The sequence below is a fragment of the Mytilus californianus genome, unplaced genomic scaffold, assembly GCF_021869535.1.
Source record: "Mytilus californianus isolate M0D057914Y unplaced genomic scaffold, xbMytCali1.0.p SCAF_6, whole genome shotgun sequence".
NCBI lineage: Eukaryota > Metazoa > Mollusca > Bivalvia > Mytilida > Mytilidae > Mytilus > Mytilus californianus.
The window spans coordinates 49,351,959-49,371,651 of record NW_026262712.1 but is presented as its reverse complement, the minus strand read 5'-3'; the positions used below and the strand labels follow the sequence as shown (position 1 = coordinate 49,371,651).

The 19,693-nt window shown below is 32.3% G+C and overlaps 1 long non-coding RNA gene across 4 annotated transcripts in view; it reads right to left on the bottom strand.

Annotated features, from left to right (window-relative positions):
* LOC127706794 (uncharacterized) overlaps positions 1-18,922 on the bottom strand; it is a 28,272-nt gene extending 9,350 nt beyond the window's left edge. Inside the window, exons 1-2 of one of the 4 annotated variants that reach the window (XR_007984566.1) lie at positions 18,771-18,922; positions 6,937-7,155 (exon numbers count right to left, since the gene is read on the bottom strand). This is a non-coding gene — a long non-coding RNA (uncharacterized LOC127706794). Of the gene's footprint in view, positions 1-6,936; positions 7,156-7,554; positions 7,577-13,785; positions 13,882-18,672 lie in introns of those variants that run through there. The other 3 variants (XR_007984567.1, XR_007984568.1, XR_007984569.1) reach the window with 3 other exon arrangements.
* Positions 18,923-19,693: the final 771 nt, after the last annotated feature.

Here is a 19,693-nt window from a genome sequence, read left to right as displayed (position 1 = left end):
ACTTAACCACTACTGACAGATGGCTTAAAACAAATAGACAAAAATAAGTATCATTATATTAACATAGGACGTGCTAACAATACAATGAGAGATGGGCTATAATCAGCATCCTGATGAATTTGCCATTATTATTAATACATTGTTAGTTGTAAGGTACAGGTGATGATAAAAAGATGATTGTTTTCAATGTTGCTCTCAAGTAAAGTATATGGTACACTGGATATGCGCTTAAAACCTTTTCATTGAAGATCAAAGAAAGCTAGTTCTCGCCAAAGACAGTACAAGTAAACCATGGTAAACTTAAATGAGACAGGCACCCATCAACGGCACCCCTCAACATAGTTATCTATATAAATCATACTACCAGCTTCAACGACGGATATACAGGGCCTCGGTGGTCGAAGGGTATAAGTTGTTCATCTATAGTATTAAATCATTTCCTAAGTACAAAAACTTATGAGTAAATTCATCACAAAAGGTAATATTTTGATAATTTGACTTTTTGATTTGATACAGTCACGGGAACAAGTACAAACCAGCAGATTTTGAAAGAACTATTATTAAAAACGGTTTTCAAGAAATAAAACCTGTTTACTCTATGTTTAATGATTCAGCGCTGATTCACATCTTCGGAATTTAAAGGAGTGTTCGTACCCTCAAGATGAAAATAACGTCACGTCAATGGTTGAATTTTCATTGTTTATGACCTTTTAAACCAATCACAACGTTTTGGTGTAGGCTTTTTGGAAAATATTACCCAAAATGCATTAGATTCTATAACAACTTATAGTCATGTAATTGGTCAATAAGTAAATAATGATCGAACTTGTTTATTCACAACGTAGAAGCAAAAAAAAATAATAAAAAAAAATATTGTTATTTCAATAAGACCTTATTTCTTAGAAAAGATTAATGAATGTTTAATAAAAACTTCTCAATTTATCATTTAATCAATATTTGTCATGTTGATATGCAAAAAGATGTTGTTTGCATATCACCATTCTGAAATGAATTATTTCAATTATTTAATGTTTATAAAAAACAATACAAATTCTAAGAAAGCTTTTTCTTTTGCTCATGGTCTGTTTCTTATTTGAATTTCCGAAAGTTATCTTATTGATTGATTGATTGATTGATAGATATCTGCAATTTTCTGGATGAAGTGTAATATTTCGAAACGCAGTTGTTACATTGTTGTACATCTTGACCTTGTCATTATAGTTGGATACTTCAAATTGAAAGAGTATCGCTCCAATAACAATGTAAGTTTTGACTTTGCCGTTCAACTATGCCTGTCTCTAAATTCATCACAGTGACCTTTATGCATAAAAAACACATAATTTCTATTTGAACCGACGGAAATGGAATAAAATCTGATTATGGGGCATAATCAAAATCCACTTAAATATGAGGAGATGTGTTATGATTGCCAATGAATTCATAAGAGACCAAAGGAAACATTATAGGTCATCGAACGGTCTTCAACAATGAGGAAGACCTAAAACGTACAGTAAGGTATACATGTACAAGGCCCCGGCATGATTTATGTATAAAAAATAGACGAAAAAACAAATAGGGCAAACTGCAACCAACGACAACTACTTAATTACAGGCTCTCAACTTGGGGCAGGCACATAAAGTATGTGACGGGGTTAGACATGTTTGTCAACCCTCCCCTTACCTGGGACAGTGGTTTAATTCAACAATGAGACCATAATGCATAATTTAGTACGCAAGACGCGAGTTCCCATAAACTGAACTGTAAGCATTATGTAAAACCATATATACATTCTTGAAAAATTAAAAATAGTACAACATCATTATCATCACAAATATCTTTATCATAATCGTTCTAATAAAATAACCGGGTCAGGTATTTGAGGTCACCAACTTATCAATAGGTAAACAGGACCTATTTCATTGAAAGCCTTTATCATTTCTAAGATACATGTATATCAGGGTATCAAATGCCCGTACAGTAAATATGGCAGTAATATATTTGAAGTTTGTCCATTTGAAACAATAATATTAGTCATTTAACCCAAGAAAGTACTTAGATATAGTCACATTGTAAAAAATAACTAATTTTGATTTAAGCAAACAGCAAACTCATTAAGTAAAGTTATGAGGCAAACACTGCCGTGTGTGTTTTATATTTTACGTTAAGGGTGTACTTAGGTGAGGTTTTGGAATTTGTGTTAAATGTTCGGACTCCTCGGTTTTTTTCCATACAATATAAGGTAAAATATTTTGCCCCATAACACCTATTTATCTTTTAACATAAGAATTAATAGCTCATAAAAGGTCATTTGACAAAATTTAAGCAGATTCTTGATTTTCTTTCTTCTGATTTGAGACCCAAATAATACCAATGCAAATATAAGGTAAAAGTCAGAGTCAGCCTCTTCCCGCCATATTTCATAAATCAAATATCTCGAAAAGGAGCTCCATGACCTATCAATACTTTTAGCTTATTTTGATCCTTAACTAATACTCTTCCATCTTAAAGTATCAATTTTGAATTCTTGATTTATTTAATTTTACCTTAGATCACCTAAGTACATCCTTAAGTATGTTAGATGATACCAATAAAGTCACCAAACCTTACATTATTCCTTTCAACTGTATTGTAGACAAGTTTAAACAAAGGTTGGCGCCTGTTAAAACGTTTAAACTCGCTGCATTTTTATGCATCTGTCCTAAGCCAGGAGCCTTTTGTTCAGTGGTTGTCGTTTGTTGGTGTGGTTCATAGGTGGTTCTTGTTTCTCGTTTTTTATATAGATTAGACCGTTGGTTTTCCTGTTTGAATTGTTTTACACTAGTCATTTTGGGGCCCTTTATAGCTTGCTGTTCGGTGTGAGCCAAGGCTCCGTTTTGAAGGCCGTACTTTGACCTATAATTGTTAACTTTTTATATATTGTGACTTGGATGGAGAGTTGTCTAATTGGCACTCATACCACATCTTCTTATTTATACTAACATAAATATCAGTGCGTCTCTAGTAATCTTTAAGCAATAGGTGTTGATTCAATCCAATTTGTATTAAAGTTTAAGTTAATAGTTAATTATAGATTATCGATGGTTGTTCAAACGAGAGGGTGTTTCTCAGCTACAATCTTATCGAAGGGCGATAGCCAGGTGAGAATAGATGTGGTCGAGAAACATCATCGAGTTGAAAGACCATTGAATATATGTTTATCGCTATTTTGCATACGACGTTTACATTGACAATAGCGATAATTTTCTATCTCAAGCGAGTAGCATGATATGAAAAATTAGCACAAAAAAAGATCAAAGGAAAAATACACAAAATAGTGATAACACTGTAATACTGCTGTTATTCAAATGCATTTATAGAAATCGAAAATGTTGATACTAACGAAGTATTAATAAATTTTATCCCTGCTTTTCCTCCTCATCCTGTTAAGATTTATATTGATAATTATATTCAAAGATGATGACACTTTTGACAGTCTGACGGAATTTTTATCTATTTATCCTAGTAAAGAGATTGCAAGTTATGTAAAACCAAAGGAAAAGATATATTTTAATTCAAGATTATTGTTCAAGTTCTATAAGAAATGGTTGCTGTTATTTGAATTCAATATAAGCTACTAAAACCTATAGAAAAAAAACATGTAAATCAGCAGTATTAAATGAAAATGTTTCCTTTTTTAGATTTGACAATTCCTGACTGATTTTTGGTGATTTTCAAAACTAACAAGTTAATAAAACGAAATCTACATTTAATAGACCACGGAAAATTCAATTTAATGCACTATGACCAGTTTTATTTATTGGAAATAAGAATTCAGAATGAAAAGGAATTAAATTTGTTTTTTAAAAGCAGTTTTGAATTTAATAAACGACCACAGAAGTCGAAAATCACTATTGAAGTGTCACAAAACACGATCAACATAGCAATTGAATGTCTCGATTGCTGAAATCATATGATTAGGACTGTTTCTATAACATATTAGAAATTTCTTACTGACGCAATCCTCTTTTAATGGCCAGTTAAGAACATATTGAACAATAAAGAACTTTACATGCATGGCTTTCTGCGTAATCAAGTTTCAAATCGCCTAGATCATTTACAGTTTTGGCAAGATTATTCTTTATTTCTTTGACAATCACTCCCTAGAGTGTTATCGAGTGCATTACCACCCTTTCCAAATTGGACACTGGTAGTTCGGACTTTTTTTTTGGTAAACCAAATAAATAACTCAAGCTGACAGTAGCCCTAAAGCACAAGGCAGCTTACTTGACACTAGATACATAAAGTAAAATAATTGAAGTAAGGGGGGATAATAATCAATCAAAAGTCGAAATGAAGAAGTTATATCGGGTGCTTCGGGTGGTCAACATTCGCTTCTTTACATGGACTACTGATCGTTGTGGTCAAGTAATTGTAGTAAGGGGGGATAATAATCAATCAAAAGTCGAAATGAAGATCTAGAGAACATTTGGCTGTTAATGACCGAGGTGAGGCAACCAGATGAATGTCTTAAAAACGAACAAAGAGTACAAGTATCTAAGTGAAGATATGAGTTTCAACCGGAAGTTATATGGGTTCTTCGGGTGCTTCGGGTGGTCAACATTCGCTTCTTCACATGGACTACTGATCGTTGTGGTCAGTGATTAAAACCGATGTTGAGTAAAAACAAATCGCTTAAAAGTAGCATGTAGGGAAACTTGTCAGCATTTTTTGTCAAATACTAATCTTACACCAATCAAACAACATTAAACTATTTCAGCGACGATTAATACTGAATTGAATTCGTAGAGTACAATATAGCTCGAGAGAGTTAAATGAAAGTGATTTTTCCCTGCAAGGTAGACCACAGTTTACAATTAAGAACATTATCTGTTTGGTGTCTAAATTCTCAAATAAATTTTAATCCCGCTCTATGCAATAAAGAGATCATTCCTTACGGTACCCATATATCATAATCAAAATGGCAATCTAGTTTAGACTTTTGTAATTTTTCATAGTGGAAAGTACTGTAAAACATTTTAAAACTCGAGGTCATGCGATTGCTTTGCACACAACATCCGGGTCTTTTAAATTAATCACGTGGTCAGTTTTGGTCGGATACCGTTAAAAGGGTAGTCAGATATCTTCAACCATATTTAATTCGTTATTGGAATTGCAATCTGGAAAAAGAGCCAACAAAGCTTTAACTATAGACGTATTTTATTTATCGGCAATAAAATTTGTTAATGGAGGAACAAGTTAAATAAATCCGGGCGTTTTTAATGTGGCATTTGATATCTTATTGTTGGATAAAGTTATTAGTAGTAACTATTTAATAGATGATTGTGTAACATTAATTTATCAATTAATGCAGTGTCACATTGCAATAAAATATCGAATCTAGAATGAAAAGATAACTTTAGCAAGCTTTATAAGAAGCAATTAATTTGTTAAATATGGTTTCCCGAAAGGTCATTTTATTTTAGACAAATTAACAATAAAAGTATAATTAGCGTGCTTTTAATTGATATAAAGCTTACGATTCGTAAGAGATTTTGTACAAGTACATTTTTTATTGAACGAATCGCTTATTTGATTACTTTTCATAAATTAAAAAAAAAACTGAAAGTTTAAAAAACCTCCTTCTCAAAGGCACTAGACTGTAATGATAATACTTTATAACCCTTTGGTTTAGTCTCTTCTAATGCCGTTAAACTTTCATTTACAAACGAGGCGTTCGTGACGTTTGGGAAGAATTTTTTTTTCAAAAATAAAAACGAAAATAAATATTTTTCGAACACAACTAATTCTGTATGAATTATTTTCATTTTTGTACACTGTGTTGATACCACTGTTCATGGACTGTATGTAACAGTTACTGTCCCGTAGCTCTTAGACAACTAACATAAAATACACAGGCAAAGTTTGACCTTATACGGACCTGGCCTGACATTTAAGGTGCGTTTTGTTTTGACTCTTTTGTAAATGTCGTTTGTATCTCCTGCATCGTGACGAAGAGATACGTCAATAGGCTTCGCTTGTCTTACGCACTTCTTTTTCGAATTCTCCCTTTAATTTCACAGTAGGAAATTTGGCAAAACAATTCTTTAAAAAAGAAGACCGTTTCCAAGTAGACTCTTTAATTTAGCATCATGATGCACGAAAACCATGAATGATATGATGGTATATACCAGTCCTAATGTGTGTGTGTAAGGGTGTGTGTGTGTGTGTGTGTTTGTATAGAAGTCAGAAATAAACACAAACGTGATACTTCGTATTGAACATTGTGCAAATACGAGGTGACTCGATACGCATTCAAACGCTAAGCTATGCGTTCATTTTAGTTCTTTTCACTAACAGTACTTTTATATCGTATCAAGAACATTACTTCGAATGCAGTAAATTGATTATGTTTTATCTTCCTGTTTATAATCTTTTTGCTATAGGTAAATTATATTGAAAGCTGGCAACTACCGGACATGTTATTTTCCTATTCATTACGGTCAAGGATAAGCGCAATAAAACACGTGCACAGACATTTTACCGTTGTCATTTGCAGTCAAATGCGAATGCTATCTTATTCATAAAATTAATTTGCTTGAGGTGAACACCAAATTTTCTGTTTTATGAACGCATGCGTACATGTACTCGATGCCATCGCCTTATGAAGAAGTTGATTCAAGAAACTCTAAAGATCTTGCTTAATAAGAAGAATAAATTTTCAAAAATTGGCATACAATGAAAACTCAAAATTGAATAGCAGCAATATACAATGTACTCCGTAGGACAAAATCAATATATTTGGTCAGCTTGACATGTTTTCCTCTGTTCTGGCTAAACAGACATTTTACGGCAACTGAATGGTACTAGATCAGTATTTAAGAAATAATATGAATAGGTAAGAAAAAAACAAGAGATAAATTAAATTTTCATTCAATCGAAAAGTACCAATCACTCACCTTTAATTTGAGAATTTTTAAGATCATTTCCATCTGTGAGACCATTTGATATTTCAGAATAATTGTCTACATAGTACGATCGTAGCAGTTCATTTAAATCACCATCGTGGTCTGTAGGTCGTGCTTCCATGGTTACGATGCATAGACATGCTATTCCTACGCTCAACAAAGTGTTTACGGTCAGACTGATGGACACCATTCTGGGCACTAATTTACACGCTGCAAATAAAAGTGAGAGCGTTGACAAGTCTGTTATAGTCATAATAATATTATCGTTTTGATAAAAAAAAACTTTACATACATGAATTATAAATAGACATGTACATGTAAATTTATTGCAAGTCTTGAGAAAGGACACTAATTTGGCACAAATTTACAAACCAAAGATAAAATTGACGATTAAACAGTCATACTGGTGATTGCGATTCAAGACGAGAAAAAGAACAGCTCTGGCAGCATTTTAGTTGTAACACCACATTCGGGAACCGAATAAACAAATTGTCAATAGGATAAATTAAGCACTTCGAAGTTTTAAAAAATGTTTATTGACTATTTCACATACTGCCACTCCGTTTCACATTCACATGATATCAGAATATTCCAATACTCCAAGATTACCTATTTTCTCATTATCTTGCCTTGACGAAAAATTAACTGACCTATTCTTTCAAACATTATTAATATATATTTACATAAAAAAACGAAAACATATCAAAATCTTATTTTCACACAGTAATGCAAATAATTATAAAAGAAGCATTTAAGCTATTTATACAACAAAAAAAGCATTTATACAATGCATAAGTGATATAATAAGTGACTTCCACTCTGTTAATGTTATGTTTGTATAAATAATAGTCTTACTTCAAATAATATCGTGGCAGTGTAATAATAATTACCTGATTGACGTTATCTTAACTTCCAGTGGCAAATAGTTCATGCATATTCAAGACGAGAACAAATTAACAATAAAAACGATAGGTAGGTCCTGTAATTGTGGCCTTCCAGGATGAAGGTCGGGGAAATTTGGAATGCCAATGGAAAATGAGGGTATCAAAGAGTTGTTGCAAGGGTTCTTAGCATGCAGAGAGCGTGGTACCCTCTCTGCACGAGGAATCGGATTTAACGTCCCCAGATGTGGCTGTGTACTTATACATTCTGCACAGCCAAACGAACACCCCATTTTGGCAAGGATTAAACTTTCACTACCGGTCGGAATAAGACCAAATTGACCATATTTCTATTCCCCACTCACCCTTGGGGACCGCAGTGTTCTAAAGGGTATATATGCTCATTTCTTCTCGATATGTACTTAAAATGATCTTGATGGTTATCGTACATTAGTGTGATATCTTAAGTTAAGGTGGTACCAAACAAAAAAAGCACAAAATACATTCAAAGGTGTCCAACAAATGAAATGTTTCTAAGCTGTATGCCAAGTTTAAAATTGTCCCAAATGAAGAAAGTTGTAAAAATATTTTTAGCAGACACTATCAAGGATCTGCCATCGATGCCAAATTTTAAAAAAATGACAACACGATTGTTAAACGATTGTCGTTAAGGTGGTCTTACAATAACATGCAGTCTTTAACTGTTAAAAGTAAAAAAAAATCTTATATTTCAGTGAATTTTGTTTAATCCGTATTTATGAGCTAACAGAAATTTACAACTGAATATTATTTCAAAATACATTCAAAAGGAAATTAGTTTTCGATGTCAAGAAGATAATCTTTTGACGGTGCAAAACATTTTTTTTTTATAGATTTCACACCTTCACTCAGTGGAATTACAAAAGCTACGAAAACAACGTGCAATAAAATCAGTTTAGTGAAAGCATTATAATACCAGAATTCTAGATCGTTAAAATCAAATATGTTGCCGGAGAAATTTCTGCATACGTCCCTTGCGCTTTTGACTGATAACCGAACGTATTTCGTATAAATACGCGGATATTATCGAGTGCAAAATAACATTCCTCATCGCTTGTTATAAATTCATTTGTTCAATGAATACTCATGAAAATATTTTTTTAAGAACATAGATAAATGATATGAAAATGTTTTGTCGTGAGAAATATATATATATATCAGTAACAAATCATGAATACCGAAAATTTATGTTACGCATGCTGAAGAATATCTCGAGGACGTTTTGCAACGACAGTGGGAGAAGTATGAATGCTTACTCAAATCAAACCTATTATTTTACTGAAAAGTGTCCACCATGCACTTACACTGCACTATCATTAGAATAGTAGAATATAATGATGGTATAAATGGATGGACATTTGCCGGTAGAGTCATTAAGATGATCTGCTATAGATATAACTGTTATACAAATATTAATATAATATATATAACAACAAACTAGATTAAACTGATAACAAATGATTGTCCCATGATAATATCACTACAATATAATAATTATTACGGTGAGGTTGAATTCCTTGTCATTTATTCATCCTCCACACAGGAACTTGTCTCAGAAAAAAAAATATATCTATGTACCTTAACCTAACTTTCAGATATAGAGATATGATTTTTTTTTCTGAACCAAGTGCCTGTGACTATCCACCAGAACTTGTGGCCATCCGATGTTCAGTACTTCAGTACTTTGATTTGTAGAATAATTAGAGATACACAAACAAATGAAGTCAACTAACAGGATAACAATTAACGGTAACCCGTCGTCAGTATAAATGAAGCATTACTTTGAATATATCACCATTAAAACTTTTCCCAACTGAAGTAAGAATACTAGCCTTACCACCGTTTAAAATGATATAGAACATGTATCATATTGTACTTTTCAACACTCTTTCTCACGGTATTAGCTATAGGCTAATATTTAACGTGCTAAAGTTATCCGTTTGATTTGACTTGTGTTGGACCGCGCTAGATTTCACGTGTATCATATACGAATTAATTGTTGATAATAGAAACTTGTTCAATCTGTCAATGAGAAGAAGAGTACGATCTAGTTTTGTTGATATTATAGAATAGTTTCAATGGTATTTTTAAACATGGTTTAATAAAGCTGTACGACTTCATCAGTGATTCTAAACGGTTAACTAAACCCTAACTGATTAAAAAAACTCACGTCTAGGTGATGTCTATTGTCATATAGATAAAAAGATTCGTTTTCACTACAATTTCCATGAACACAAATTAGCCCATAAAAATATCTCCTCCTAGAAGTAGTTTTACATGAAATAATACCGGAAAGTTTGTCCACATCAGCTAACAGAACCGATAGGGTCTATTTCGAACACAAATTTGAGTTACATGTCAAAATGACAAAGAGTTTATATTACAAACAAAGAATTTATTCAAATATGTGTCAGTGCCCTTTATAGATACAATTGTGATATAAATATGTTATCAATATAAATTTACTTTTCAGATATATACAGTGTCAAATTGAGCAGTATTATGTAGAACGATGGACGAATGTCGCTTAGCGTGACCCCTTTAGCAGTTTTTTGTGTGACTTATAACAATTTTGATCAGCGTTTTCTAACTTATTTACCTCAGCAATATGAATGGGAGGGTAAAAGAACTCAAGTATCGTCTTTCTGATCTACACATCCACAATCATGAACATTTTGCATTAAGTCTTTGTTTTATTGCTATCGTTCCTACCTCAACTCCCGAGTCCAGATGAACATTCCGAAGTGAAAACACATTCGGCATTGTTTTTTTCTTCTGAGTTACATTGTAACACAAAAACTTTGAAGATCAACATATACACTAAACCGGTGTCTTTACAATTCGTCTACACTGGGAAATTTTACTCACGTGAATTTAAGGTGAATTGCACATCATGTGAATTTCACCTTAAACAAGCTTATACGTGAAACTCACGTGGAAATCACATGATTTTTTTCATGTTAAATTCACGTGAATTTTCAAAATAAAGTTATTCAAATAACTTCAAAATTTTCAAATAATTAAAATCATGAAAAAAAATACCAGTCTATTTTTGGTTAAGTTCACGTGAAAATGCATTTGAAAAATCTAAATTCACGTAAATATCACATGAAAATGTTCACGTGAGTTTCACGTATAAGCTTGTTTGGCGCTTAACTACAGAAACTACATTAGAAGACTGGAATGATTTAGACTGTCACTAAGGACCGATAAAATTTTATTTGATCTCACAAGAATATTGTTACTATTCAATTGTTTGTTTCAGTCTTTATACTGTATTTATCTGCGGTATGATATGTAACCATGTCTAGGTTAGTCTATGAAAAGGCATATACTATGAAATTTAGAGCGAGGGGCTTGTCTTGAAAACAATTTGTAAGTATGTGCTAAATGTTTTTGGTAGAAACTTTGGATAAAATTGATTTCGTGTGAACCAATTTTAACTGAAAATGCATCTAAAACCAATTATTTATATTGACAATTTTCAATGAAATAAAATTTATACAAATAACAGCAATTACGATCGAAACTTCAATACGCTGTCATAGCAATTAAGTTAATATAAAATACATTTCAAAACAATTAACTGAGTGAATATGACTTAACTTAGTTTCTAACAAGTATTAAATTTAATTAAAATGAAAGTGAAACTAATATGCTCGATTGTGAACTTTACGAAATTTATGAAAATATTTAGAAAATAAATGAATAAATAAACAAATTGTAATATCTTTAATATTTTATATTGCCATCTTCGACGAAATCCAGTTAAGTAGACAAAATGGTAGTCTGAATTTCCATTTCTACACGAAAAATGATACAAACAGTCTTTGTGTTATCAACAAAGTTCAGTCTACAAGATCAAGCTACATGTATTTACATATTTCAAATGGAATAACATTATAATAAAAATTAAGTCGGTCGTGAACATATATTTTATTCTTAAGCTTACTTACCTGTTGACCTTTAAAAGTGCTATTAGCTTGTTTGTGCCTATCGGTGCTTCCTCTAATAATTACACTCTTGTGGTTAATTTCAAATGGAGTTTTATCTTATTGTTGTTTCTCATCTTGTGGATAATTTTAAATGGAGTTTTATCTTATCGTGGTATCTCATGATAATAAAAAAAAATAATTGGCCGAAAACCTTCATAACAAAGTTTATTGTCACAAGTAGTGAGTATCAATTTACACAAAAGAACTATCTTTGTCATGCTGAAATATAAAGTACATTTATACATATTCTCTATCGTTATCACTATTTTCGTAAAATTTAAAATTCTTCCATGAGGACAGGAAAACGCACTAAAATGAACTATGACATCAAGAGTAATTTGAATATTATCGTTTTCTTAACAAAATGCAGGGTACAATGAGACGATAAATGTGTGCTAGTATACGAATTATAAAATACGAATTTATTTTTAATTGATTGATTGATTGTTGGTTGCTTAACGTCCAGTGGCAAATATTTCATGCTTGTTCAGAACGAGAAAAAATTTACAACACATTAATATGTAGGTCCTGTAATATAGGCCGTCCGGGATTAACGTCTGGTAAATTTGAACTGCCACTGGAAAATGAGGGTATATTGGATAGGGACAGAAATTTTCCTATGCAACTGGCCACCCACGGACCCTTCAAAAAGTTGTTACAATGGTTCTTAATTTGCAGAGAGTGTGGCACTCTCTCTACATGAGACATCGGACACAACGTCCCCATTCTGACCGGACGTGACTGCGTACATGCACATCCCATATAGCCAAACGGACGCCCCACAAGGGTTTATATTGCGGGTCGGAAGGATACCAAAGTTTCACCACTGACCACTATTGGGTGCAAATTAAAACAGAATGACCAATTGTAGGAAAAATAAATAAAAGTGATAAATGAAAATGAATGAAAAATGTTTAACACATATTTGCTTCAAAAGTAATGATAATATGGAATAACATGCATGCTTGATTGTCTTTGTTTAACATCCAGTTGCAAATATTTCATACAAATTTAGGACGAGAACAACTTTAAAATTGCCTTGCAACCGGTCACTTACGGATATTGATTGTAAGGGTCTTTTAAAGTGTAGACAGCATATCATTCTCCCTATACACGAGTTGTCGGTATAAGCGTTCCCATTCCAACTGAAGTGGCTACGTATTTATACATCCCGCACAGCTAAACGTATTGCCCCTCTATATCTTGGGGTTTAACCACTTGATGTGACTTAAAGTCTATACTTCAGTCACCCCTTGGTGTGTAATTCCATGCTTGAAATCCATGCACTTAATGTTTCTTTGAAGTAGCGTTATATTTCGGGGGATTTTAGAGAAAAAAAATAGCTAAAATTAAAAGGTCAACGATTCTTTAGAGTCTGGAAGAAAATGAATGTAATCCCAAGACAAAATTTAATCAAGATTCTGAATTGTAAGCCGATAGTCTTCTGTCAAATGGAAATCAACAATAAGAATCGTATTGCCACTCTTGAAACAATTCAGTGCAGTTACTACTAAATGAAAAGTTAACTGTACATTGTTTTCCCTTATTATTCGTAGTACATTATGGAAATCGCCAATTATTCCCTAGTAATACCACAGATGAATAACAATATATCCGTCTGGGATAATATGCACAGACCGATCTATAAGATATTAAACAGCAATAATAAGTAAAGGAGGAAAACAAACGTAATCAAGTTCAGAAAAACAAAAAAAGATTTATATATATTGTTCGTCAATGTAAAACTATAGGCATTACAATACGTCAGGGATACATTTGTTGTCTAATATATATATATTACATTTTCAGCTTATTTAAGTTATTATTTTATGGGGACTTGTGTCAATACTTATATATGTCAAGATCAAAATCGTCTCAAAACTATCTTTTCTTCTATTAAAAAATCGTAAATTCAACAAACAAACCTTTATGAGTTTCCGTGGATATCAGCACGATATACTAATTAAGTGTCGCTGATTTAGTTTTATTTAAAAGAATTGAAAATCCTAATCATTATCATTATTTGTTGTTAGTTACCGTCATTTAAAGATTACATTACATGTATGTTTCATAAGAATCTGTACTTTTGATTGGCTGAAAGCATTCGCGAGGCTTTCCAATATCAAATTGTATTTCTCAACATTCATGACAACACGTGCTTCCCATGACAACTTCACAACAATGCATAGGAAAACAAACAAAAAGTTGTTTATAGCTCATAAATTTCATGGTTGTAGCCTACAAATGTTCATACAAAAAGTTCTTCGATTTACGCTTTTACATCCCAATAAAATTACAAAAAAGAAAAACTTGCAATTCTTAAATATAAAATTATTGATATCTTACAGAATGATTGTTATGTAATTACGCACGCGCGGTACGATAGAACTACATAACTATATTTCTATTAACATTTGTAAACTGTCTACCTGTCACATTCTTTGAAACATCAGATGATACCCATGATAGTATCATGCAAATTAAATCGATATGAATATATCCTGCTTTCTGTTATACCGAAAGACAGAGTCGAATTTTCAACTTGATGGCTCACAATGCATTAATCCATATCACACTAATCGGGGATTTTATTCTGACTCCGAGCCGAAAAGCCTTTGCTCCAATTCCTAATTGCCATGTAGTAGGCGCATATGCTGCACAATCAATTTTTAAAGTTTTTGAATTGACACCGTCTGAACTGAAAATTTTACAAAAATAACATCGCAACTACATCAGGCAAAATGGACCCTATCTGATTTTTGTTATTCTTTTCACGACGTTTGTTTATACAACTTAAGTTTATCTTTTTATAGCTTCCCGTTGTGTTCTTTCTGTTTCTAATAAAAAACCATTTACTCTTTTTTTATAAGAAACCTTTTGCATTCAAAGCAGTCATAAACATTCGATGTAGAAACGGAACTGGGTTTATACATCTATGGTTTACATAATTTTATGGGATTTGAGCTGTTCTCAATGCAGTCAATTAAACTCTCAAATGAGGTCAACCATCTCCCTACAGTATTATGGAAGTATCAGTGGAATTAACCATGACCTAAATGCATTACAAACGACTACTTCTAAATCTACTAATTAATGAAATCTTTAGTAGTTGCAAGTAAATATAAAGGTCATGGACAGCTCATTTCAGACGTCCTTGACCACCATCATGGCAATCTAAGTATCAGAATATTTTGACTTTAAAAGGATAGCAGAGGACATGCCAGCGTTGGTATTTAAAAATTATGTTAACGTATTGACATTTATTTTTGACGTATTTATCAATTCTTTGGCAAGAATAATAGTATTATTGACGCAATTTATCAAGGAACGATTAGATGAGTGCTATAAATTGGATTGTTTCAATAAAGATTGTGGCAAATAAACTCGCTATTTCAAGTTATTAAAGTCGCAGTAGTTGCTATTCCGATTCTAATGCCATTTCCAGTTCAAGTAGTTCACAAAACAAAAAGAAAGATAACGGGGATCAACAATAAAACAAAGAAATAAAGACAACACCATGATGAACAGAAAAAAGACAAAAAGATGAAACAACAAACTACAAAACACTATGAAGAAAAGTAAAGATTGACCAACACAAATATCCGTCCTTAATCTGAATGAAATCAGATGCTCCAGTGATGTAATAAGGTCCTGCTCCACTAGTGGCACCCGTAGTGTTACTCATGTCATGTAAAAATGCGATTATATCTTGTGTTCGGTGATGGTCATAAACGAGGACAAGGAGGACAGGATTGTGGCTACAAAAAAATGGAACTTATTTTGTGGTCATCTGTGACACAGATATCCCATAACGATCACCCTATAGTCATGTTGTTGTGCGTAAAACTTCTGTTTAATTTACTTTAATTTTACCCTGAAGAACCCTTGGTTCAATTTGGTCCTGGTAAGATTTCAAATGGATAATGCAATCATTACCGTTCAAGTTTACTTAGCTAAATTCACACATCTTTCCTTGTTTTAAATCGTTCTAGTCGCACCAATATATAAATAACACATAGCTGAGAGGGTGATAGAGCAGATTGTTACCCCGAGAAAACATTGTCAACTGAGGCGAAGCCAAGGTTGACAATGTCTTTTCGAGGGGTAACAATCTGCTCTATCACCCTCTCAGATATGTGTTATTTAATTTATTATACTGAATGTTCTGTTATTACTGTCTATTAAATTTCAAATTCAAAGTAATAAACTATGTCGACTTGTACATAACAATCATCCGTATTCATAAAGCGCACACTTAAGCAAGCGTCTTCGCGAAGGGTAATAAGAGTATTTGCCATGGGTTAGAGTAAATTGTCCCCCTCGTATTAACCAATCAAAATCTGGCATTTTGACATGAAGTATAATAATAAAGAATAACAAATGCACTTAACTTCATGGTGTATTTCAAAAATTAACATGTCATTGGGACCAATACTTTCAAATGAAATTGTTTTTAATCTGGTTTTACAATGCGTAAAACCTTCAACATTTACGACAGTTTTTTCCAATTCCACTCATTTATGCATCTTGTACAAGAGTCCCCAATTAGTCATTAAATTACAGAGTATTAAAATATACCCTGCACAACAAAACGGATGTGCATATGCGTCAAGTGCCAAGAGCTCGTGTACAAAGAATACCACCGTGCATCAGCGTTAATTTAGCGTCTGAAGTCAGTCCAGTCGAATCAATCGTATTTCTATTCTACCATTGTAGAATCCTAACTTATTAGATGAAGCTTAATCCTTCCTATAGGTACAACCTGTCAATGCACTTTAAATCAATAAAAGAAGCTATAGATTACCTTATTGTTAAGAATTGTTAGTTATATTGTTTTGTAATTATTGCCGGTCGAACGAAGAGCAATGAAATATAAATACCAAAGTGTATTCAATGTTTAAGACGCAAATAAAAATCAAACCAAAACAATCAATTTTGTATAATTATCACTTGGGTAAATTAAATAGGTAATCGGTTTCATGCTAGCTATAAAACATAGAGTTCAGTTTCTTACCCATTTGAATGAGATTTATTTAGAAAATGTTTCTTCAACGAATGATACGTGTTTTCCTAACATCTGTCTGAATAAAGACTTGCATGTATATGTATACCGGGGCACCTGAGATCACCCCCGGTTTTTTTAGTGGGTTTCGTGTTGCTTGCTCGGTCTTTAGTTTTCTATGTTGTGTTTTGTATACTGTTATTTGTCTTTTGGTCCTTTTTTTTGTTTTTTTTTAATGGCGTCGTCAGTTTATTTTCGACTCACGAGTTGGAATGTTTCTGTGTTATCTTTCGCCCCTCTTTTACATTTAAGGTCGAATAATTTATTCTTCAATCATTTCTCATTTTACCAAATATATTGCAAGATTTACCGTCACGTAATGGTCCAAATGTGCAAACAAATTAACTTGATTTGGTATCTAACTTATTGTGATTTAAGAAATATTGTTAATTGTAATAAGTAGCTAATACGGTTACTTATAAACGATGTCAATCATGCATGACTGTGTCGGCAAATTTTCTTGCAACTGTATTGTGAAATTTTACTTGCATCAGATCAGAAGATATGAAAAAAATCTCGATTTCTTAGGTGAAGCTGTTTGATTCAGAGACTTAATACTGGAACTACTTGTGATATAATAATAAAAAGATGTGTTATGATTGTCAATGAGATAACTCTATACAACAAACCAAATGTCGTTAACGTTAGCAACTAAAGGTCACCGTACGACCTTAAACATTGAAAAATACACCGCATAGCAAGATTTAAAAGATCCCGAATGACACATATAAAGCAATTCAAACGAGAAAACTAACGGCCTGATTTATGTACTAAACAAATAACGAAAAACAAATATGATAACAAACGACAATCACTGAATTACAGGCTCCTGACTTGGGGCAGGCACATATAGAATGTGGCGGGGTTAAACATATTTGCGGCGCCCAACTTCCCTAAGCCAGCTGATTAATTTCTGTTTTAAGATTTGGTATTTTTTTTTTAGAATGCCTTAATTTACCACTTGCCAAATTATTGGTTAACGAGTGAAAAGTGTATGCTGTAAAGGAAATAAAAATGTCACGAAATATGTACACACAATGGTAACGTTTCACGATTATCTTTTTTTCTCCTGAAATAAGAATTTGACAGATTTGACAAGTACTATTTTACAGACTTTATGCAGATATTGAAATAATATCTCCATAGTTCTGAGAACAATTTCTTGCAAGACTGGTAAGATTCTATCGAAAATGCACTGGCGCAACTTTGTTAAGAATTCGTGAAGTGTTTTCTTAATGAAGATTTAAAATGTCAACCACATTTAAAGTAAAAGTTTCGTTGATCTTTTAATGAACTCATTAGCTTCTGTATGATTAAAGTTTTTTTAAGTTTATATCAATGCAGTGTTGCAGTATTGTCTGTTTCGTCAACAATATGAAATTAATGAAAATGTAAAAGTTTTGCTCAATAAAATGTGGGAGAAAACAATGTAATTACGGTATATTACTTGAAAATGTTAACCATCCAACACTGATTATTTATAATTTGATCTATCTTTTTAATTCTAACGATCATTGGTTTTCAATTGGTTTTAAATATGATTGTAATTTTTGATAAATGTTCTTTCCAGAAACTCAACGCTTATAAGATTATACATTAATGGTAAAGACGACGATGTATAAATCTGCTGGTTAATTTTTACAAGCGCTTAATAATGATTTAAGTCACATTTTTCCAAACAAAAACACCAAATAAACAGTAATTAAAAAATCACATTTTAATTAATTAAAATCATAATTATTTGTCTTACCTTCTTCTGTTTTTGGATAAATATCTCTCTTTCATGTTAAATTACAACTGTGTTCATGTCACTACTAAGCAATTCAATAATGAAATTGAGGATCTTACCTGATATTAAAATCGCGTGCTTGTGTAAGCGCTTAAAACATTCAAAAGAGACAGAGTATCTGGTTGGTTCGTATTTTCAAGTCATCGAAACGGTTTTTTTAATCACGATCAAATCGCTGAAGACAGGTGTGGGATGGAACTGTTATTGTCTAATTTATCACCAACGTTCAATGTTCTTTTATGTAATACAGAAGAAATTAATTTCCTCGACAGAAAGATATTATTTACACTTGTCTTTCTAGAAAATGTTTAACCTCACGTTGGATTTGTATCTTAATAATCATAGCAATGGAAATTTACATAGAAATATGAAACAATTGATCCTTTTGAAATAAAATTAATGAGACTCGATGTCTTCGTGTCAAATATTGAAATTTGATATAATCTCAAGTTTAATCACTTTGACAACTGGTTTGATGAATTTAAAATCACCAAGCTCGCTACATTTATGAGTAAGAGCAAAGATTGGTCGGCTAGGGAAATTGTGCCCGGTTAGTGTGACATGTTAATAGGCTTTCACGTAAAAAAAAAAATACAGTAGCCGTGTCTGTCCTGTACGAAGCAGGGTTCATATGCATTTCTCATTAACATGTTCTTGTCTCGATATACACGTGATGTTACCAATGGACGTTAAATACCAATCTTTCATAATCATCTGCAAATTCAAATATTATTCCGCGAAATGAACCGTATCGTTTTAAAACACTTCGCTAAAAAAAACTGATTAAAAACACATTATAGTTATCGTGTAGTTGTTTCCACTATCGCAGTTTATCTTCTGTAAAATATTTAAACATTACAATCTGCACTGCAATGAACTTGGTCTGAAGGTTGCATTAAAATTAAAGCTATTGATGATTGTTATTTGCTTAACGTGCAGTGGCAAATATTTCATGCATATTCAGACGAAAACTAATCAACAA